Here is a 24,321-nt window from a genome sequence, read left to right as displayed (position 1 = left end):
CTTCCACGATTGAAGTTCGATGAATCTGGCGTAAAATACAAACAAATCACTTTACTAGGTATAGGAGGGAAGAAAAGTAGTTCATCCATTTACTTAAACTAGGAGATATCGTAATTTTGAATTTGATAATTTTCATTAGGTTTTTATTTATTCAAAATACAGTACAGTATTAACAATGAGTGTTTTTACTCACGAACTGAGCTGTCCATGCGGACGTATTCATTATGCAGTGTATATTATACTGGCTACAGCACATTAGCGTGGAATATAGAGAATGAAGTTAAATTGAAAAATAATCATAATATGGATATTTAAACACAGTTTTGAAAATGGTGGCCGTTCATTTAGATATAGGCTTCAATTCTTTTGTGCATATTATCACACTATAGACTATTACATCTAATTCCAATTACCAGTTTCGTCCTTCGTACTAGTAACTCACGTTGGAATAATTCTGTACCTATTATATAAAAGATTACCTTACGTACTGTAAATTCAATCTTCACTTCTGCCCGACCCGCACAGATAACATTACTCAGACATGCTATCTACTGTCCGTCCAAGTGATTATGTCGCAGGATCGTAGAAAGGGGGGAAATCACGTGACAGTTAATTACTTTTGTTTAAGTTATTTTAAACAGTTGCGGGTGAGGGAAATCGGGATGCGACGTAGGCAAACGGACGACAGTACCTGTGCGAAAATATGATTCAATATTGAAAGCTCTTTCGTCACTGGAAAACGCGAACATATTTCTGGAACGTACTATACTCACTAACTCAATACTGATTGTGTTTACTACGACCTTAAGGCGACTTTGACTGTATACGCTTGGTTCTGTGAGGAGAACAGGTGGAAGTTCACTAGTAGAGGGAGCGGGAGTGAAGTACATTCAAAAACTCAAGTACAATAAAAATTGAAGTAAAAATAAAATGAAGTCCCTGTATAAGATAGCTTCATGCCTCGTGGTTTTCCACGCGGTCGGTCTTGCTCAATTCTCTATTTAAAGTGCTTCGTTTTAGCCCGTCTCGCTCTATTATCTAATTATTGGATAAGGTGTACTTACCCTGACTGTAGGAATATTTATTTACGGTCTTACTAATAAATCTTGTACAGGGACATCACTTTATTTTTACCAACATTTTTAACATTAACCTGGCTATACTCGGAAACACTGTTACCCCCTTCCATTACAGGAGTTTAATGTCACTACTGCAATATGTAAACAAATTATTTTACTAGGTATAGGAGGAGAGAAAAGTAGTTTATCCATTTATGTTGTAGGGAAATACGATATTACGATTTTCAGTTTGATCATCACTTTTACGGAATTTATCAAAATACAGTAGAGTAGTAACATTTTTTTTTTCAAAAACTCAACTTTTCAGGCGGCTATGTTCGTTATGTAATGTCTACTTTATTTAGCATAATTAATTATCGGTGTTAACATACAATATAGAGAGTGCATTTAAATTGAGGGGGTCATAAGTAAAGGGCTGTAAGTGCACTTAAGTTACTTTTGAGAAAATGGGGTTTAAATATTTAAGCTTTCGTAAAATCGGTGAAATTTTTTATTTAAATTTTAATGTGTGATGCGATTAAAATATCTCTTTGCCACTAAAATGTTAGATACTTTTGCTTACACTGGATGCACTTAACTCATGTTATTACAAATATCACTAGCATTCCTTTGCTTCTAGCCACCTCAATTCAAAAAAAGCTAATCTGAATTTTTAAACAAGTTGCTGAAAATGGTTGCCGTTCATTTCAATGCAGGCTTCAATTCAGTCCGCATATTATTAAAAACATTTTGAAGCATATTCTCTGAAATTGAATTTATCGTTTCTTGAATATAATTTTTAGTACGATATTATTAATATAGGTTCTTTCTTCTATAGAAAACGCAATCATATTTATGAAACACACTATACACTGCAGTGTTTACTTCACTGCTTGAAGACTTCGAATGCAACAGCGGCCGTAAGTTTGTGTGTCTGACGGGAGCAAGGACATTAGTGAAGGGATGAGAGTGAAGTACATTCAGAAATGCAGGTACAATAAAAATGCAAGTAAAAATAAAATGATGTCCCTGTATAATTTTATACGAGACTTATGCAGATTTGGAACAGAAAATAGCGATGGATGTATGAGCAGTAACTATACGTAGGAATTGCTTTGTTGTAGTTAAACACACGAAACTCCCTGTTTAAAGGCTCATTCACCATGAAAATCAAACATAACGTAAGCGTTAACTTAAAGATGTAAACGTTACGGTAAAATCAAGAACATTCACGATGGGAACATAAACATAACCGCAAAGATACTTGGTAACCATGGAAACATAACAACGACGCCATTTCCTCATATTCTGTCGTATACTTCAGCGCTCGACGATTGTGTACTGTTTGCAAATCACGTAAGCATAAGCATGAAAGTTTGGAGTTTGAAAACTTTTATGTTAACGTCTAAAGGCAATGTTTATGTCAGTGTTTATGTGAATCATTGTGAATGATCCCATTTGATAACCTGACCGCAAACTTCTGTGTTTATGTTACGGTTATGTTTAATTTTCATTGTGAATGGGTATTAAGCGTTGTATACAGAGAAAAAGATGGCCTCCTCTCTAACAGCTGTTCGTATCAATTGTCTTTTTTATGATGATGGTTGCCTTGTAACCACAGAAGAACAAATCAAAGAACAAAGGATAATTTGAATGATATTGCTGTAGCTGTACTCTTTGATCAAAATATAACGTGGTAATCGATCAGGCCCAGTTCTACTATCGATTCGTAGAGCGGCACACTAGCGCACACTATCAGATGCAATAAAGAATCTCAGTTATTGTGTTACATTTCGTAATAAAAATAATTACGAAACTATGACGTAGCTGTATAACAGTTGTATTGTTATACACGACGTATATAATAATTATTATTAGTCAGGAATTTATACACGAGTTATAAACGATCTATTCACTGCACAAGTACAGTATAACATGTTAAACCTCTGTATAAGAGTTTTTATTAGTAAGACCGTTAATCTTTATATCTGTCCTTATCTAAGCTACAAATTATATATGTCAAGAATAAAAGGCGTTTCAATCAATCCGAGGCAGTTCGTAAATCTCCTGACACTTTCATAATTCTTAATCTGTTTCCAACTCAAGTGGCTGGTCAGATATGAAACCCTCGCTGTTTCGGAGCATGTTTCATACAAGACCAGATACTTCCACAAAAGCATTATCCAAAATCGGCCATGAAAGGGGAAACGGAAATATTCTATGGCTGTTGAAATGGAATAGAACTATGGATGTGATAATTTACTCTTGCGCCCTTCAAGCCCAATGTGTCCATTGTCTAATTCTCTTTTCCTCCAAAAGATTGAAGCTAATCGAACGATTCCAGAACTGTAATCGGTTTTACAATTTGACTCACAATCGTTTTTGTGGAATTCTCTGCCCCGGATTTATGCGAAGCGATTGGTATCTTCTGAGGCGTAATGAATTAGGATAATAGATCATACTCTGTACCAAGGAAAAGCTCCGCACGGTCTCCTTCTGTTAGCGTAAGGTAACTTGTTACTAGAGCCAGTAAAATCTTTTTCATTCCCAGCATCCAAGATCTCAAAATAGATGTTAAGTAAAGAAATTAAATTTTGGAATTATTATTATTATTATTATTATTGTTATTATTATTATTATTGTTGTTGTTGTAGTATTATCTTTGAATAGTCTTTGTTTCGAAACGAATGTTGCATAAATAATTGGGATTCTAATTTTATTATCTTATCTCTTACTATCGTCTACAGTTGAAAGAGAAGTTCAATGAAAAATACATTAAATTTATCTTATCTTTTCCGAATATCGTTCGTAGTTGGAAACGGAAGTTGAATAATGAAAAACATTTATATTTCATCTTTTAGTTTCTGAATGTACAATAATAATAATAATAATAATAATAATAATAATAATAATAATAATAATAATAATAAAATATAATTTATTTTAGCTAGTAGAGTTAAGGTCGTAAGATCCACTCAACCAGCAAAGCTGTGTAGTTGAGAACGGAAGATAACTGAAGAAACAGATTTAAATATTATATTTTGTCGTTACTAAATATCGTCTGTAGTTGAAAACGAAGTCAAGTAAAGGCATTCATTTAGATTGTTTTATTTTATTTTTTCTGAGTATCGTCTCAGTAAATACGAAATTTAATAAAGAAATGCATTTGTATTTATCTTATCGTTTCCGAATACCTTAATAGATTTACATTTATCTTATCGTTTCTGAATATCTTACAATATTATCTTATCGTTTGTGAATATCGTCTCTAGTTAAATACAGAACTTAAATAAAAATGCATTTACATTTATCTTATCGCTTCTCAATGTCTTACAAATTATGTTACCGCTTTTGAATATCTTACAATTAACTTATCGCTTCTGAATATCTTACAATTTATTATCTTATTGTTTGTGAATATATTACAATTATCTTATCGTTTCTGAATATTGTCTCTAGTTAAATACATAACTTAAATAAAGAAATACATTTACATTTAGCTTATCGTTTCTGAATATACTGTATTACAATTATCTTATCGCTTCTGAATATCTTACAATTGTCTTATCGATTCTGAATATCTTACAATAATTATCTTATCGCTTCTGAATATCATACAATTATTTTATCGCTTCTGAATATCTTATAATTGTCTTATCGATTCTGAATATCTTACAATAATTATCTTATCTCTTCTGAATATCATACAATTATTTTATCGCTTCTGAATATCTTACAATTGTCTTATCGATTCTGAATATCTTACAATAATTATCTTATCGCTTCTGAATATCATACAATTATTTTATCGCTTCTGAATATCTTACAATTGTCTTATCGATTCTGAATATCTTACAATAATTATCTTATCGCTTCTGAATATCATACAATTATTTTATCGCTTCTGAATATCTTACAATTGTCTTATCGATTCTGAATATCTTACAATAATTATCTTATCGCTTCTGAATATCATACAATTATTTTATCGCTTCTGAATATCTTACAATTGTCTTATCGATTCTGAATATCTTACAATAATTATCTTATCGCTTCTGAATATCATACAATTATTTTATCGCTTCTGAATATCTTACAATTGTCTTATCGATTCTGAATATCTTACAATAATTATCTTATCGCTTCTAAATATCATACAATTATTTTATCGCTTCTGAATATCTTACAATTGTCTTATCGATTCTGAATATCTTACAATAATTATCTTATCGCTTCTGAATATCATACAATTATTTTATCGCTTCTGAATATCTTACAATTGTCTTATCGATTCTGAATATCTTACAATAATTATCTTATCGCTTCTGAATATCATACAATTATTTTATCGCTTCTGAATATCTTACAATTGTCTTATCGATTCTGAATATCTTACAATAATTATCTTATCGCTTCTGAATATCATACAATTATTTTATCGCTTCTGAATATCTTACAATTGTCTTATCGATTCTGAATATCTTACAATAATTATCTTCTCGTTTCTCAATATATTACAGTTATCTTATCGTTTTTGAATATCGTCTCTAGTTAAATAAAGAGATACACTTACATATTTTACCTTATCGTTTCTGAATATCGTCAGCAGTTGGAAAAATTAAATTAGAAATACAATTACAATTTACATTTCATCATCTATAAATAGCCTTTGTGTTTGAAAGCAACGTTATAGTAAAGAATTAATAATAGGTACATTCGTCGTCTCTGTGTATCTTCTGTACTTGGGAAGCTTCGTTAAGTAAACAAAAAATTGCAGTTACCACATTTTTGTCTCTGTAGTTATTAGCGGTGTTATTGAAAGAATTTCAATGTAATTTGCTCTACCTACTCGACTCCCTTTAATATCACAGAGCATTGCTGTATGTATATATAGTTGTAGGAGGTAAAATCAATGCACACTCATATATTAACCCTTTGCACTCAACCACCCACGAGCACATTGAAGTTGAGTGCATTGAGAGGGAGGCAGGATCACGAGGTAGCAAAGGACAAATGAAGTGGGTGACACTCAGCTCTGCACGCTGAAATACTGGGTGCAGTTCCCGATGATGTATACAAGTGCAATACTTACAGGAGGAGGAAGGAGAATGTACTAGAAAAGTTTTTCGCATAGGAATTCCTTTCTTCATCATCATCATCATCATCATCATCATCATCATCATCATCATCATTATTCAGATACAGCCAGACTCCTTGGCTTGTTTAGCTCTCAAAATGTATTTCTCAGAAAATATTTTTATGAGCAGTAAAAGAATGTGTAAAGCTATGTCGTAAGGGATGAAATTATTGTTATGTCAAAATGTTATGTTTTATTTAACGACGCTCGCAACTGCAGAGGTTATATCAGCGTCGCCGGTGTACCTGAATTTTGTCCCGCACACTTAAATGCCATCGACCTGGCCCGGGATCGAACCCGCAACCTTGGGCATAGAAGGCCAGCGCTATACCAACTCGCCAACCAGGATGAAGTTATTCTAAATTAATCTAATACACAGAGTGCATCAGTGGGTAAATGTTTTGTGAATGAAATCGAACATATACCGGGTGTTTCAGAATTCAACTGAAGAAATTTAAGAGGTTTTGGAAGAGTCCTAGTTAAGTATTTTTAGACCGGAAACTAAGGGCCGTATTCATAGACATTTTTAGCGCGGGCTTCCGGTGAATGATCAGCGTTTTTCGTATTCATAAACCAGTGTTAGCGATAGGATATGATTTGAATTCTGTACAAGTAACCAGCGGATAGCCGGGGCTAGCTTAGTACGCTCGTAGCACGTGCTGCGAAATGTCTATGAATAGCACCCTAAGGGTCTGCGGATTCAAACTTGCACGTAATGGCGTGAAATATTTTTTGGACCAGTGCGCCACTGATTGAGTTACTGTAATTAAAAAAAAAAAGCACTACCACGATGAGTCTGAGATCTGACGTGTTATCCATTGCATCACAGCTTCATACCGATAAAATTGAAGACCTCCCCGGAAAAACGACGTAACATCAAATTAATCAAATACGTGGCTTACGATATTTTTAAAACGTAATTTTGAAGCATTCATTTATAATATAACAATAAATTTTATTATTGCATTCGATAGCAGAATAAACTAGTATCTTCGATTAACCAAATGGTTCTGGTAGTAAATATAGGCCCAATGAAGTATGTCCGTGAAATTATTTTCCTTTCTCCTGGAATATGAATTGCAGTTTTGTTGCAAATTTGGCTTTCAGGTATAGCTCCCTGTGAAGCAGACTTGAATGATTTCAAGGGAAAAATTGTTCGGGGACAGGGTATCGATCCTGGAAGCTAGATTTGCATAATATATGCGTCACTGTAGATACGTTAACAGAAAACCACACTTCAAGTCATACAGAGTTTGTGTGCACCCAAAGTTGGGTTTCTAGTGCCTTGCCAGCACACTTGAAGGGTGTGGATATAAGGAAAAAATTGAGGCGGTGTCGGGTGCAGTTCCTAGGTAGCTCAGTCGATAGAGCGTTGGTGCGTGAAGCCAAAGACCCCGGGATCGATACCCGGCCCCGGAACAATTTTTCCTTTGAAATTATACAGTTTTGTTGGTTAAATCCTTATTCCGGAGAGGTATTTAATTCTCTTCTGAAGTATGTAGGCTGACGAAAATGTATGAGGATGGAAGAAAAGCAGTGCATTATTTGCCGGCAACTTTCTCTTTGCCGTAATACTGTAATAGTGAGGAAAAAACGTAGGTCTAATTATTGACAGCTCTACGTAATATTTATTTGTTTGTTTGTTTGTTTTTATTTATTTATTTGTTTGTTTCTTTTTATTTATTTATTTGTTTCTTTTTATTTATTTATTTATTTGAACGGTTTCTTTTTATTTATTTATTTATTTGTTTGTTTCTTTTTATTTATTTATTTATTTATTTGTTTCTTTCTTTTTATTTATTTATTTATTTGTTTCTTTTTATTTATTTGTTTGTTTGTTTCTTTTTATTTATTTATTTGTTTGTTTCTTTTTATTTATTTGTTTGTTTGTTTCTTTCTTTCTTTTTATTTATTTATTTGCTTGTTTCTTTCTTTTTATTTATTTACTAACTTAAATTAACCGGCGTTGCCCGTGTTTTCAATTTTGCTTCTCTTTCCTTTCGAAGCGAATGGTGGGATCTAAAATCAATGCTATATCTATATTTTGGTAAAAAAATAAATAAACGTTATAAGAAATATTAGGCTAGACAACTTGTCAAGTACCCGCCATTGATAAATATACTGGGTGTTCAGTTCAAAATGTGTCTTGGCTCGCTGTATGCCTTCATGTGGCTAGCTGATGAGCCTAGAGAATTCAATCTTCCTACACTTCCGCAGCTCAGGTGTATAATCTAAGAGGCAGAGAAGTTGGCTAGCAAGTACGGCGTTCATTCTGAAGAGTACGTGCCGATACGTACGGTAACGCCAGTAGTGGCATGAATGTGAACTGTTTGGAAATACGTACTGTCGGGATATGGGGAGAGGGTTAAGACGATTACTTACGTATTTGTTTACATTAACTTCGACGGTCAACATGGACACGGAGCATTTGATTTGTGTTGTGGAATGTTACCGTACGCAACCGATGATAACAAATACCCTGCGTACGACTTGCCGGCGCAAAACACAGTTCGAAAGAGGTTATGGTAGCACACAGACCGTACAGACCGCCATCTGTTGCTACGACGTTCAAGTTATACCGTACACGTTCTCAAGTTCAGATTGAAGAACGCCTTAAATAATAGGCAACTTCTCTAACATTTAAGCTGAAACTCGCTTCAAATCGGTGACCCAACAACAGTGACGTCATGACACACTTTGAAATGAACACCCAGTATACTATGTCTATTTCAAACTATAGTACATAGGGAATTAACATTACCATAAGAAATTCATGTATAAAAAATTAAAAGTGGAATTCCATGTAGCTGGCCATGTGTAATAAATTAGTAAGCCTTGTAAAAAAGAAGACTGTCTATTGAATATTGCCGACTTATCATACATGATCCTTTGACAAAATATTATCAGTTTTAGGTTAGGTAATTCAAAATCATGGTGTTACTACTATAATTTCAGTTGTGTATTTAATGTTGAAGATTTTTTGTCGTTAGGTTACTTTTTGTCACAAAGACAAATAAACAACAATTTTAACCATATTATTAAGTTGACACAAGTCTGATCGTATTGTGAGATGAAACTCTTCTAGCAGGAAAGAGTGCAGAAAATAGATCTCTTACCTCTCTTAAAGAAATGTTTCCATACAATTAAATAAATAAAACCATCTTTTCTCTAGTATAATAATCCACTATTTCAATATCATTGCCTTCACACAGAATTTTAGTTAACAATAATCTGTAGATCGTCTTCTTTTCTAAAAGGCCTGCTAATTTATTACACATGACCAACTACATGAAATTAAACTGTCAATTTGTTATACATGGATTTCTTATGGCAATGTTAATACGGTTTCAAAGAATTCAAGAATTCAATTGGATAAAAGACAGCCTGCATACAACTGTATTGAGAAACTCATAATATGGTCCTGCACTGTGTAATAGCTACTTACTGTATCATTTTCTAAATTTTGCCTCTCTTAATATATCAACAATATTATTTAATTGTGTTATTTTTTCCATCGCGTCATGAAAGTCGATGATGAACACAACAGAAATAAGGAACAATTGACTTACGGATTTATTATCTATGTAGTAAAACCGCCTTTACTTCGGGTTAAAATAAAATAATGTAAATAACTTATCAAAATAATACAAAAAAATTGTCTCAGGTTCGAACCCAGGTTGGATATACCAAATCCTTTCGCTTTACTGCAACGCTACAGAGGGTTATATAGTAAAGCGATTGAATTACGTGTTATGAATGCTTTCATGTTTTCTGCCTATTATGTTTAATTTTTAATTCTTAAATATTAAACAAAAATGTGTGTTTATGCCATATTATATTGTATATTCATGCTACATGACACATTCAACCAAGAGATCGTCCCTCATTTACGTAATTTTAATTTAACCATATCATTAAGTTGACACAAGTCTGGTCGTATTATTAGATGAAACTCTTTTACCAGGAAAGAGTCCAGCAAATAAGTCTCTTACCTTTCTTAAAGAAATGTTTCCATACAGTTCAATACATAAAATCTTTTCTCTAGTATACTAATCCATTATTTGAAGATCGATACCATCACACAAAATTTTAGTTAGCAATAATCAGTAGATAGTCTTCTTTTCTAAAAGGCCTACTAATTTATTACACATGGCCAACTACATGTAATACCCTTCCAATTTGTTATACATGGATTTCTTATGGCAATGTTAATTCCATTTCAAAGAATTCAAGAATTGAATTGGATAAAACACAGCCTGCATAAAACTGTATTGAGAAACTCATAATATGAGTCCTGCACTGTGTAATAGCTACTTACTGTATCAATTTTCTAGATTTTGCCTTTCATACTATATCAATGTGTTATTTTTTTCACGGCGTCACGAAAGTCGATGTTAAATACAACAGAAATAGGGAACAATTGATTTACGGATTTATTATTTATGTAGTAAAACCTTCTTTATTTCGGATTAAAATAAAACGACGTACCTAAAATAATGTAAGTAAATTATCAAAATAATAATAAAGAAACTAATCTCAGTTTCGAACCCGGGTTGGAATATACCAAAGTCTTTGACTTTACCGCTACGAATAGCAACGGAAGAAGAGGTAAGAACATGCGGATGTATTATTTATGTAGTAAAACCCCTTTACGTCGAGTTAAAATAAAATGACGTATTTAAAATTGCGTAAATAAATTATCAAAATTATAAAAAAAAATCAGTTTAACCCAGGTTCGAACCAGGACCCCCCCCTACACTAAAATGTTCTACCTTACCACTATGCTGCTGAAATCTATGTAATGGAGGGGTTGAATTTACGAGTTATGAAGTAGTTCATGTTTGCTGCCTATTATGTTTGATTTTGAATTCGTAAACATTAAACAAAAATGTATTTTATGTCATATTATATTGTATATTCATGCCACATTCAATCAAGAGATCGTCCCTCATTTACGTAATTTTAATTTAATATTATTTTATTTAATATTTCAGTACCAATATGGCCGCTTTTACAACGGAAGAAGACGTGACTGGATGACGTCAATAAAAGACAGTTGACTGTAGAATAAGAGGCCATTGTAATATAATACATGCCATTTCGTTCTAATTTTTATTGTTTTCAATAATTTAACGTCCATCTGTCCAATTTTAATGTAGCCTATGTTCTTCTCCGGGTTATGAAGATTAAATGTGCCAACTTTGGCAAATATCGGTAAAAGCGTGTAGATTTGTATTGAGTACATACATACATACATACATACATACATACATACATACATACATACATACATACATACATACATACATACCACCGGGTGCTTGCCCACTTGCAGTGTAAATAAATACATACATACATACATACATACATACATACATACATACATACATACATACATACATACATACATAGCCACATTGACTTTTATATATAAGATTTGTTTGTTTGTTTCTTTTTATTTATTTATTTATTTATTTATTTGTTTGTTTCTTTTTATTTATTTATTTATTTATTTATTTGTTTGTTTGTTTGTTTGTTTGTTTATTTTTATTTATTTATTTATTTTTATTTATTTGTTTCTTTTTATTTATTTATTTGTTTGTTTGTTTGTTTCTTTTTATTTATTTATTTATTTATTTATTTGTTTCTTTTTATTTATTTATTTATTTGTTTCTTTTTATTTATTTATTTATTTGTTTGTTTGTTTGTTTGTTTTTATTTATTTATTTATTTGTTTGTTTGTTTCTTTTTATTTATTTATTTATTTGTTTGTTTGTTTCTTTTTATTTATTTATTTATTTGTTTCTTTTTATTTATTTATTTATTTGTTTGTTTTTATTTATTTATTTATTTGTTTCTTTTTATTTATTTATTTGTTTGTTTCTTTATTTTTATTTATTTATTTATTTGTTTGTTTCTTTTTATTTATTTATATATTTATTTGTTTCTTTTTATTTATTTATTTGTCTCTTTTTATTTATTTGTTTGTTTGTTTCTTTTTATTTATTTATTTATTTGTTTCTTTTTATTTATTTATTTATTTATTTATTTATTTATTTATTTATTTGTTTGTTTGTTTCTTTTTATTTATTTATTTGTTTATTTTTATTTATTTATTTGTTTGTTTGTTTGTTTCTTTTTATTTATTTATTTATTTGTTTCTTTTTATTTATTTGTTTGTTTGTTTGTTTCTTCTTATTTATTTATTTGTTTGTTTCTTTTTATTTATTTATTTATTTGTTTGTTTGTTTCTTTTTATTTATTTATTTGTTTCTTTTTATTTATTTATTTATTTGTTTCTTTTTATTTATTTATTTGTCTCTTTTTATTTATTTGTTTGTTTGTTTCTTTTTATTTATTTATTTGTTTCTTTTTATTTATTTATTTGTTTGTTTGTTTCTTCTTATTTATTTATTTGTTTGTTTCTTTTTATTTATTTATTTATTTGTTTGTTTGTTTCTTTTTATTTATTTATTTGTTTCTTTTTATTTATTTATTTATTTATTTGTTTATTTTTATTTATTTATTTATTTATTTGTTTGTTTCTTTTTATTTATTTATTTATTTGTTTCTTTTTATTTATTTATTTATTTATTTGTTTCTTTTTATTTATTTATTTGTTTATTTTTATTTATTTATTTGTTTGTTTCTTTTTATTTATTTATTTATTTATTTGTTTGTTTCTTTTTATTTATTTATTTGTTTATTTACACGTCATGGCGGATTAGTCTACGTAATATAAAATTACTCCCTGCTGCTATCGTCATTCCCATTTCAATATTTTGTTCATTTGTCGACCCTAAATAACCTCTGCAAAGCCACCGGCGTAGCTCAATCGACTAAGGCGCTTGCCTGCCGATTCGGAGTTGCGCTTGGGCGCGGTTTCGATTCCCGCTTGGCCTGATTACCTGGTTGGGTTTTTCCGACTTTTTCCCCAATCAGGTAATCAAAGGCGAATCTCGCTATCATCAATCCCATCGACATTAAGTAACCTCGTAGTTAATAACCAAGTAAAAAAAGAAAGAATAACCTCTGCGGTTGAAAAGAGTATTGAATAAGGAACTGCCGGGCATAGTATCGTGGTGCCCATTGGCCTAGTTGTGCTATCAGAGCGATACGCCAGCCGCGAGGCTGATAGCGGGCCGAGGCTGGCCGTGGCTCATTCTGTCCTGTTCTTAAGCGATGACATAAGAACAAAACTTAGCAGCGCAGCGGTGAGATAAGCCAGCTGGCTGTGAAGCCATTCCTCCGCGCGGCGCGAGTTAATGACCTTGGTTTGTGAAATTTTATTCGATATCGAAAAGAAAAGGTCAAGTGCCTTGCATATTTATAGACGTAAAGACTTAAATTTGTACTTCCTACATACAGGTATTTTCCCGCGCCGTGGCGTCGTGGTCTAAGGCATCCCGCGTTACGGAATGCGCGCTGGTTCGAGTCCTCATGGGGGAAGAAATTTTCTCATGAAATTTCGGTTAGTGTATGGGACCGGTGCCCACCCAGCATAGTGATGCATTTGAGGTACGATAGGTAGCGAAAATCCGGTTTCGCAAACCAGCTATAACAGCTGGGGGGATCATCGTGCTAACCAGACGATACATCCATTCTGGTTGGATGATCGTTCGCCTCTGTTTCGGCATATGGACGTGAAGTCAGCAGCCGGCTGGTCGGTCTTGGCCCTTCATGGGCTGTAGCGCCACGGATTTACTTTATTTACTTTTACATACAGGAATTTTTTAGTTGGTTATTTAACGACGCTGTATCAACTACGAGTTTATTTAGCGTCGATGAGATTGGTGATAGCGAGATGGTATTTGGCGAGATGAGGCCGAGGATTCGTCATAGATTACCTGGCATTCACCTTACGGTTGGGGAAAACCTCTGAAAAAACCCAACCAGGTAATCAGCCCAAGCGGGGATCGAACCCGCGCTCGAGCGCAACTTCAGACCGGCAGGCAAGCGCCTTAACCGACTGAGCGTCGCCGGTGGCCACAGGTATTATTGCAGTGTATGTATATGTATGTATGTATGTATGTATGTATGTTGGGTCACTGGCTGAGAAGAAACTGCCTACTGAAGGATGCACTGGAAGGAATGGTGAACGGGAGAAGAGTTCGGGACAGAAGATATCAGATGATAGACGACATTAAGATATATGGATCATATGCGGAGACTAAAAGGAAGGCAGAAAATAGGAAAGACTGAGAATGCTGGGTTTGCAATGATACCTGCCCTTGGGTAGAACACTATGAGTGAATGAATTTCGGATTATTATTAGGTTAAATGCCAGTATACCAGATTTCTATGCCCCAGTTACATAGAAGAAGTAATAAAAAAATCCCTCCAGTTTGTACCGATCTTATTTTAATTAGTTATTTAACGACACTATATCAACTACTAGGTTATTTAGCGTCGATGAGATTGGTGATAGCGAGATGGTATTTGGCGAGATGAGGCCGAGGATTCGCCATAGATTACCTGGTGTTCACCTTACGGTTGGCAACTCTCTGCAAATTGGAGAGAGAAGTATGGAATGCGCTAATTTATTAGCTATCTCTAGGAAGGAAAATATGGAAACATGACGTAATTATAGACCTCTAAAGGCAGAAAAGTGTAACATTACGTCATATGTCATTTATAGGGCAATACGTGATCTAACAGGGCATAGACCTTGATTCACGTTTAAAGCCATGCTATACAGCACTTACGTAAGCGTGAATACATTCTGTTGCCTTATTCCTGTTTACTACATTAATTTGATAGCTGATAGCATTGTCCTTAGCAGCTGAAGCTATTTTCAGCGGAGGAAGGAAAACGAATGATGACATAGAACATGATTTATTATAGTTGTGGTATTTACAGTGAACTAAGTTGTTTTAAAATAGTACCTTTGGAAAGAGGAAGTTAATTTTATGTATGAAGTATGAGCTGTGGTGGTAAAAGTGTTTGTTTGAACCTTTATTAATGTAAATATGTTTCGTAACAACGTAATGGTAGCTTCTGTTGTGCTGTGATTCATGTTCCTTTGTATAACACAGACAAGTGTTGTATGCAGAATACACAGATTTGTATAATTTCATGTCATTATTCGCCTTGTTTTTGGTTCTTTTCTTTGTTTACGTTCTTCGTCAGTCCAGGGTTTGGATTTAGGCCGTTTGCGATTTCACAAATTTAGTCATAGTTAGCAAGATTTAGCTTGACCTCTTTCTTTTAGATTTCGTTCCCCCCCCCCCTTTCAATATGAGGCTTGAGTTCATTGATGTCGTCAACAAATATTCATTTTGATTTCATTACGTTTTATTTTTTTAATAAGAGAAAATATGCCAAAATCTATCGTTGTTACTTTATTTCATTGTTTTCTAAAGACTCGGAATAGATAGGATAGGATAGGATAGGATAGGATAGGATAGGATAGGATAGGTAGATGGATGGATACATTCATTTATGAAATGATCACAATCTATTCCCAATAACATTATGTACAGGGAATTTACTATTCTACTGTCGCCTAGCAACACTTGTTTATAGATATTAATCAACGTAATGAAACATGTAACATGATCTATACTAATAATAAATCTGTAGCCGAAATAATTTTTCTGGTAATTTTCGATTTTCCAAAAATAATTGGTCCTAACATATATATAATTAACCACCCTGAAACTGAAAATCGCTTTTTTGAAATTTTTGTTTGTATGTCTGTCTGTATGTTTGTTACCTTTTCACGCGGTAATGGCTGAACGGATTTCGATGAAAATTGGAATATAAATTAAGTTTGTTGTAACTTAGATTTTAGGCTATATGGCATTCAAAATACATTATTTAAAAGGGGGTTTATAAGGGGGCCTGAATTAAATAAATCGAAATATCTCGCTTATTATTGATTTTTGTGAAAAATATAACATAACAAAAGTTTCTTTAAAAATAATTTGCGATAAGTTTTATTCCTTGAAAAATTTTGATAGGACTGATATTTAATGAGATAAATGAGTTTTAAAATTAAAATAACTGCCATCTAAGGCCGTGTAATGAATTAAAAAACAAATGACTTCGTCTATAAGGGGCCTTGGACACAACAATCGAAAGCTATGAAAGATAGCCTGCAGATAATGTTTCTGTATTTCTATGAAGTAATATCGGAAGCTAAATTAACCGATTTGTATAATTAATTATTAATTCACCGTTGGAAAGTGTAGTTTCTCTAGATGGACATATAATGTTATCACAGTAACTCCTGAGTGAATCGAGAACAGGTAAGATTAAAATAGATTCTTATGCACAGAAAACTTGATAGGCGATTCTGTATATTCGTTTCCTATCGAGTGCAGCGGAGCGCACGGGTACGGCTAGTTTTTAATATATCTGAGATATCTATTTGTTCATCAGAATATCAATTTTTTTCTCTTCGTAATACCATGTATGTGATTTTCTTGCTTGCATTATTTTCCTCTACCAGTTCAATTGATTTTTCATAACATGAATAAACACGTTGATATTCTCTATAATTATTATTATGTATAGGCCTAGAGGGAATTTACTATTCTAATGTTGCCTAGCAACACTTGTTTATAGCTATAAACAACGTAATGAAACATGCAACATGATTTTTAATGCAAATGAGATATTTCTTCATCAGAATATCAATTATTCTTTTCTTCGTAATACCATGTTTGTGATTTTCTTGCTTGCATTATTTTTCTTCTCCCGGTTCGATTGACCTTTTCTAAACATGCATAGACGCGGTGATTCTGTTCAAATCCGTCAAGATCCTTATGCGTATAAAATCGGGTCTGTTTGTGCTGAACCTATCTAAATGATGCAACTCAAAGTCCGCAGAAACGTAAGGAATGGTTTTTTAAACCATGGGTCAGCAAGTTACCCTTCTGGGTCGGATCATGCCTAAAGATAACCATCTCACACGGCAACAGCTGGGAACGCGAGAAGGGATGCCCAGTCTTGGAGAACGAATTTCCTAACAATGCTGGTTTGTATGTGCCGATTGAGGCGGTAACCGGAAAATGGGCCCATAGGTCTGTAGGCCCTTTTTCGGGAAAATGTTTAAAATCTAATTCCTTACGTAGTTTCGTTTCTATATCTTATAAATATAGGGCAGGGTAGCTAAGTGAATGAACCCATGCACACTTGCGTAGTTTTGTAACTCAGCAAACATCAATGAAGAAGATCCTCAAACTGAGTGTGAGTCCATCCAGGATGTGCACTAAAGTGTAAACTGCACTCTGAAGTGTGTGAGAATCCATTCTAGATTATTACTAAATAACCTATACGCTGTATTCTGTACCCAACAGATATTCTTGATTTTCACGTATGCGATACAATTTATGACGTAACTGTGGGATACATATATATATATATATATACATACATACATACATACATACATACATACATACATACATACATACATACATACATACATACATACATACATACATACATACACGGGGTTAGTTAAAAGTCCCGCACCACCTAAATAACTTTTGAAGCATACGGTTCAGTGACATGAAACTTGGTATGTGGGGATAACCATATACTAAGAACTCAATAATGGTATTACCGAGTTTTTTCTACTTCCGGTTTAACCGGAAGTAACTCCAACTCTCTTATTTTAAATGGAACACCCAATATATTATTTTATTTTTGAATAGTACTCATTAAGAGCTTTTCAAATATTACCCACACTTGATACTTCTGTACAAATTCAGTGTTGCTAAGTCAAGAAAACAGAAAAGTGTATCGAATATTAAAATAATAAACGCACCACCTAAATAACTTTTGAAGCATACAGTTCAGTGATATGAAACTTGGTATGTGAGGATAGCCATATGCTGAGAACTCAATAATGGTATTACCGAGTTTTTTCTACTTCCGGTTTAACCGGAAGTAACTCCAACTCTCTTATTTTAAATGGAACTCCCCTGGTAGAGGGGAAGAGAAGGCCTGATGGCCTTATCTCTACCAGGTTAAATAAATATATAAACAAATATATATATATATATATATATATATATATATATATTTATTTTTGAATAGTGCTCATTAAGAGCTTTTCAAAAAGTACCCACACTCGATGCTTCTGTACAAATTCAGTGTTGCCAAGTCAAGAAAACAGAAAAGTGTATCGAATATTAAAATAATAAAATACTCCTTCCTTAACAAAAACAAAACAAAGCTAGCTCACCTTCTAAATTATGTGTTCAAATTGGTAGCCCTCAGCTGCTTTACAATGTGTCACTCGATCATAGAAACCATTTAAGGGATGATTTAACCAGGCGTTAGGAATATCTTGCACCACTTCCACTTTTATTTAGCAACTCTGGAAAAAGGGGCTATAAAACGTTCTAATAATATATAACACTATCGAAGTCGGAATGCATTATTTAACAAAACCTTGTAGACAAATATTATTATAACAGTATGGAAATTATTTTGATAAAAGTGCATTAAAATTGCAATTTCATAAAAATAAATCTTTCAATCATTATTTTCTAAAAATATGACTTTTGCTTATGCTACCGCTTCAGTTTATGGTAGCGATGCCTATTCTTTCTTTCTTAAATTTCATTCCCCGATGCCACATGTAATAAAGTGATAAGTTATGTTATAAAAATCAAGACTTCTTTGTCAGAGGTATTTAAATGAAGATATCATTGTTCAGCCCTCCATAACAAAATTTCGTACAACAATCTACTTGCTGAATTTAATTTAATGTCTCTTGCCAGTCGTAGATTACTTGCTGAGCAACTTTTATTGTATAAAATATTCAACGGTCTGCTGGATAATAGCGAAATATTATCACAAATCCAGATTAACGCTAGAACATCACATTTAAGAAATCGTCAATTGTTATATTATAAAAAACCAAACACTTCAGCACATAAAAATTCACCAGTGTTAAAAATGTGTTCAAATTTCAATGAAATATGTAAAACATGGGATCTAGATTTCTGCATTTCTTACATGGAATACAAACATTTTCTTATTAATATACTGAAGGTTGTTGATTTTATATAATATTGCTATTTGTTACTCTGTAATTTGCCAATTATAGCTACATTTTACATTTTTGGCTATGATATCTATATTTAACTATTTCTCATGTATTTTATTTTGTATTTTTCATTTTGTATCTATATCTGTATCTCTTATTTAGGTAGTATCTATTTGTCTGTTCTTTTTTTTTTTTTTTCCTTTTCTCATTTTCCATTTTAATTTGTATTTACACTTGTATCTGTTTCATCTCTTTTTTTTCCATGTTATCTATGTTTTTTATTTTTTGTAAAAGAATATCTGTACTGTCTATTATAATTGGGGCTTGCCCTGTTATAGGCATAAATAAATAAATAAATATACCCATAATAGATGCATTAGTTTTTGTAATGAACTATGAAACTTTTTTATATTATTAAATGTGTCCCATGTTGCAACAGGAGAGCCGCGAATACGTTTTTAGAAGGGATTGTAAGCTTTTCTTCCAATTCATTTTCTTTCTTGTACCTATGTGCCGTAATTTTAGTCAACCGTAATTGTTTTCTTCAAAACATTCAATTCAATCTTCTTAATGTATCCAGCTGTTTGCTGATAACATAAAGTCCATTATAGTCCACTGTAGTCTATTCAGTTGTTTTTCACGAGAAATGAGGGATATTTTGATCGGTGTTCATGGAGTCCCTCAGTGTAAAATTCTCCGGAGGTAAAATAGTCCCTCAATCGGATCTCCGGGTAGGGACTGCACTGAGAGATGCCAAGAGTCTTACTGAAGTACTTATTTTCTTCAAAACATGATTAACTAAAAACTACAAATAATGCCCATGGCTTGTCACTGTAGTTTTTCATTAATAATCTTCCTCGTATGTAATCGTGAAAATTTTGTAACTAATTCATCAGTTCATAGCATAAATACGCGTCAAAAAATGACTTCCATACTCCAATGATTCTCCGAATCTCCTGAAGGCTACACAAAACACAAGTCCATGTGGCTCGAATCTGGACGAATTGGAATTATAGCGAGGGTTACTGCTTAACAAGTTCTGAGAAGCCCCGTATTATGAAATAGTACGAACCCCACTTCATCACTAATAAATAAATTGGAATTCTAAGAGAGCTGAGCATGTGAAAGGAACGAGGGAAAATAGCGGTAAATGATGCAAGGTGATAACAATGAGAAAGAAGAACATCTGATGTGTGTTATCTGTGAGTTTAAAGAAAATAATCTCATTTATATTCGTAGTGAGTTTAATTTGTAGAATGTTATCTGTAGTGCTCTAAAATGTTCAGCAAATACGAACTAAAATGTTTAATTAAAATTCAGATTGCAAGAGGCAAGAATACTCGACAATGCCATACAGCATTACTGGAAGCTTGTGGTATAGAGAGACTTCACCATATCGTACCGTGGCTAGGTGAGCACATGCATTTCGCAACGGGAGGGAAGATGTTCATCAAAAACGTGGAACTGGCAGACCGCAATCCGCAAGTGAATTCTCATCCTATTGTGCTACATGATGGTGCTCGCTCTCACATAGCTGCTCCTGTGGTTAATTTACTTCGCAGATGGAACTGGGAAATTCCGGAGCATAACTCTATATTCCCCAGATATGAGTCCATGTGATTTTTACCTTTTCGCGAAAATGAAATTGCCACTTAGAGGAGTTTGCTTTAGTACCAGAGAGACAATTGTAGAAGCAGTGGAGCAGTCTGTTCGAAGATTAGTACAGGGACATCATTTTATTTTTACTTCAATTTTTATTGTACCTGAGTTTTTGAATGTACTTCACTCCCACCCCTTCTACTAAAGAAGTTCCAACTCCACACAGAACCAAGACCGCAGATAGTAAGCAGTACTGAGTTACTGAGTATAGTACGTTCCAGAAATATGTTCGCGTTTTCCAGTGACGAAAGAGCTTTCAATATTGAATCATATTTTCGCACAGGTACTATCCGTCTGCCTACGTCGCATCCCGATTTCCCCCACCTGCTTCTGCTCGCCCCTTGTAATAGCTGGGCTGTCTTAGCTCTTGTCTGAAAACATTAATTTCTCTTAGGAATTGGAAGTTTAAGTAATATTATACAGCTGTTTAATTTAACTTAACTAAAAGGGTCTAGTTAAGTAATTAACTGTCACGTGATTTCCTCCCTTTCTACAATCCTGCGGCATAACCGCTTGGACGGACAGTAGATAGCATGTCTGAGTAATTTTATATTTTCGGGTCGGGCAGAAGTGAAGATTGAATTTACAGTACGTAGAGTAGGTACAGAATTATTTCAAGATGAGTTACTAGCACAAATGACGAAACTGGCAATTGGAATTAGATGCAGTAGTCTATAGTGCGATAATATACACAAAAGAACTGAAGCCTGTATCGAAATGAACGGCCACCATTTTCAAAATTGTGTTTAAATATTCATATTGTGATTATTTTTCAATTTAACTTCTTTCTCTATATTGTACGCTAATGTGCTGTAGACAGTATAATATACATTGCATAATGAATACGTTCGAATGGATAACTCACTTCGTGAGTAAAAACACTTATTCTTAATACAGTACTGTACTTTGATTAAAGAAAAACCTAATGAAAATTATCAAACTCAAAATCGCGATATTTCCTAGTTTACGTAAATGGATGAACTACTTTTCTTCCGTCCTGTACCTAGTAGAGTGATTTGTGTTTTACGCCAGTATCATCGAACTCCAGTCTTGGAGAGGGGAGCAAGCGGTGTTTCCGGTTCTCTAAAGGTATAGACAGGTTAATATTAAAAATGTTAGTAAAAATAAAATGATGTCCCTGTACAACAAGACGCTGTGGATGGCATCCATCGTCTCCCTGAGGTGTGGAGGCGGATTTTTCATGTTGGAGGAGGTTACTTCTGAGCATTGCAACAAATGTTTTCTTTATTGTTAATTCAAATGTTACCACTAATTATTGAATGACCCATGTACTGTTCTCCAACCAGGAGATCAACCGTGAAAGGAATGTGCTTATTATTGCGTCATCTATTGGAGCGAAGTAGATAGATAATATTATCGTTATAACAGCAGTTTTAAAAACATGCGCTTTCCTGCATATGTTATTTCCTGTATGGAGAGATTAAAAGACCAGGAGATTAACCGTGATCTAATTTTGTAACTAGGGTAGTATAAATACGAGTATGTGTGTATCAATGTTATCATTTGTGCTTTGAGAGTTAATCAATGGAGATGCGTGTACCCACGTGTGTGACCTTATGATATCTTATGACATCAATATTCATTGACAGCATTACCCCGCCGCGTCTCATTCCCCTGAGACTTTCTCCTGGTTGGAGTACAGTATTATCAGGCAGTACATCTCACTTGACGATATGTGTCAGAAAAAGAACAATTACTTGTAGGCTTTACATCTGAAGTCTGATTAGTGTAATATGTAGCTAGTCAGCGATGTATGCAATGGAGGGAAAAGGTACTGGCCACCCTACCCCATTATCTCCTGGCCTAGTTGCCTTAGACCTATAAGTGGTGCCTTTCATTATCACTTGTGAGGTTCAGACCTGTCTTCGGACAGTTGACTAAGCAACATTATGAAAGGCCCTACTAAAAACTATTGGATACCAGCACAGCAAAAACAAGGACAATATGAAATATTTAATGGAATGTGACGACATTGTTGCCCCTCGCAACTAATTTTTAAGAACAATGAAAAAAATGAAGGAATTAGGAAGACCTGATTGAATTGTTTATGGCTTAAATTGATTGGCTATGTAATGTATATTTTTAATAGAGCCATCGATGTAGCTCAGTCGGCAGACTCGCTGGCCTGCTGATCCGGAGCTGCGCTCGAGCTTGGGTTGGGTCCCTCGTTTGGTCTGATTGGTTTCTTCCGAGGTTTTCTCCAGCCGTGGGACTGATGCCGGATGGTCTATGGCGAGTCCTCGGCCTCACTTCATTTCACCCCCTTTGGTCTTAATACCTGGTTGGGTTTTTTCCGAGGTTTTCCCTAACCATAAGGCAAATGCCAGGTAATCTTTTGGCGAATCCTCGGTCTCACCACATCTCACTACATCTCTCCAAAATATTGTATAAAGTTGTAGAAAATTGTAAAATATTGCGAAAATTGTAAAAATTGTAATTGTAATTGTTATCTTGTAAAATTTTGACTTGTTCCACATCTTAAAGCTTCATTGCTAGTGTAAGATCTATAGAATATAATAAATGAAATGAAACTGTAATATTTTTAGGTGAAATTATTTTAGTGTAGTTCTGTATTTTGCGTTCTTATACTATTCTTTTAGTTGAATTTGTTTTTGTCGACTTAGTTTTGAAACATCCTGTACAGTAGATCCCCCCTTGAAGTTGAGATGATCAGACCGTTGTATGTATAGAAAACAGAGTATAATAATATTAAAAATATATTCAGAGAGGGGAATTTTCTTTCCCCGACTGGGATTGAACACAGGAATAGTCGGTCTGGGTGGCACAGTCAGTAGAGTGCTGGTCTTTTGTGCCCGAGGTTGGGGTTCGATTCTGAGCCTGGTCGATGGCATTTAATAATAATCCGTGGCGCTACAGCCCACGAAGGGCCAAGACCGACCAGCCGGTTGCCGAAGCAGAGATGGACGATCATCCAGCCAGAATGGAGGTATCGTGTGGTTAGCACGATGAGCCCCCCAGCCGTTATAGCTGGTTTGCATAACCGGATTTCGCTACCTATCGTAGCTCCCCAAGTGCATCACGATGCTGGGTGGGCACCGGTCCCATACACTGGCCGAAATTTCGTGAGAAAATTTCTTCCTCCATGAGGACTCGAACCAGCGCGCATTCCGTAACGCGAGTCCCAGCCAGGATGCCTTAGACCACGACGCCACGGCGCGGGACTCAATGGCATTTAAGTGTGCTTAAATGCGACAGGCCCATGTCAATAGATTTACTGTCATGTAAAAGGACTCCTACGGGACAAAATTTCGGCAGTTGCGAGCGTCGTTAAATAAAACATAATTTGTGCGAGATCGTGCGTATTTGCTTGGTTTCCGCACAAAACCAATCCGCGGAAAGTCTAAAATTTCACATTCAGTATTCCCAACCTAACACACATAACAGTTTCCCTCTTCTTACCGCTTAAGTGACATATTGAT

General features: G+C 33.8%; 1 protein-coding gene across 2 annotated transcripts in view; it reads left to right on the top strand.

The window, feature by feature from the left end:
• The window catches only part of LOC138698578 (uncharacterized), a 215,211-nt gene that overhangs the window by 134,091 nt on the left and 56,799 nt on the right, over positions 1 to 24,321 (top strand). The window lies entirely within an intron of this gene.

Source organism: Periplaneta americana, chromosome 4 (genome assembly GCF_040183065.1).
Source record: "Periplaneta americana isolate PAMFEO1 chromosome 4, P.americana_PAMFEO1_priV1, whole genome shotgun sequence".
In the NCBI taxonomy this organism is placed as follows: Eukaryota; Metazoa; Arthropoda; class Insecta; order Blattodea; family Blattidae; genus Periplaneta; species Periplaneta americana.
Note: the sequence above shows the minus strand (reverse complement) of the source record. Positions and strands in the feature narration are given on the sequence as shown.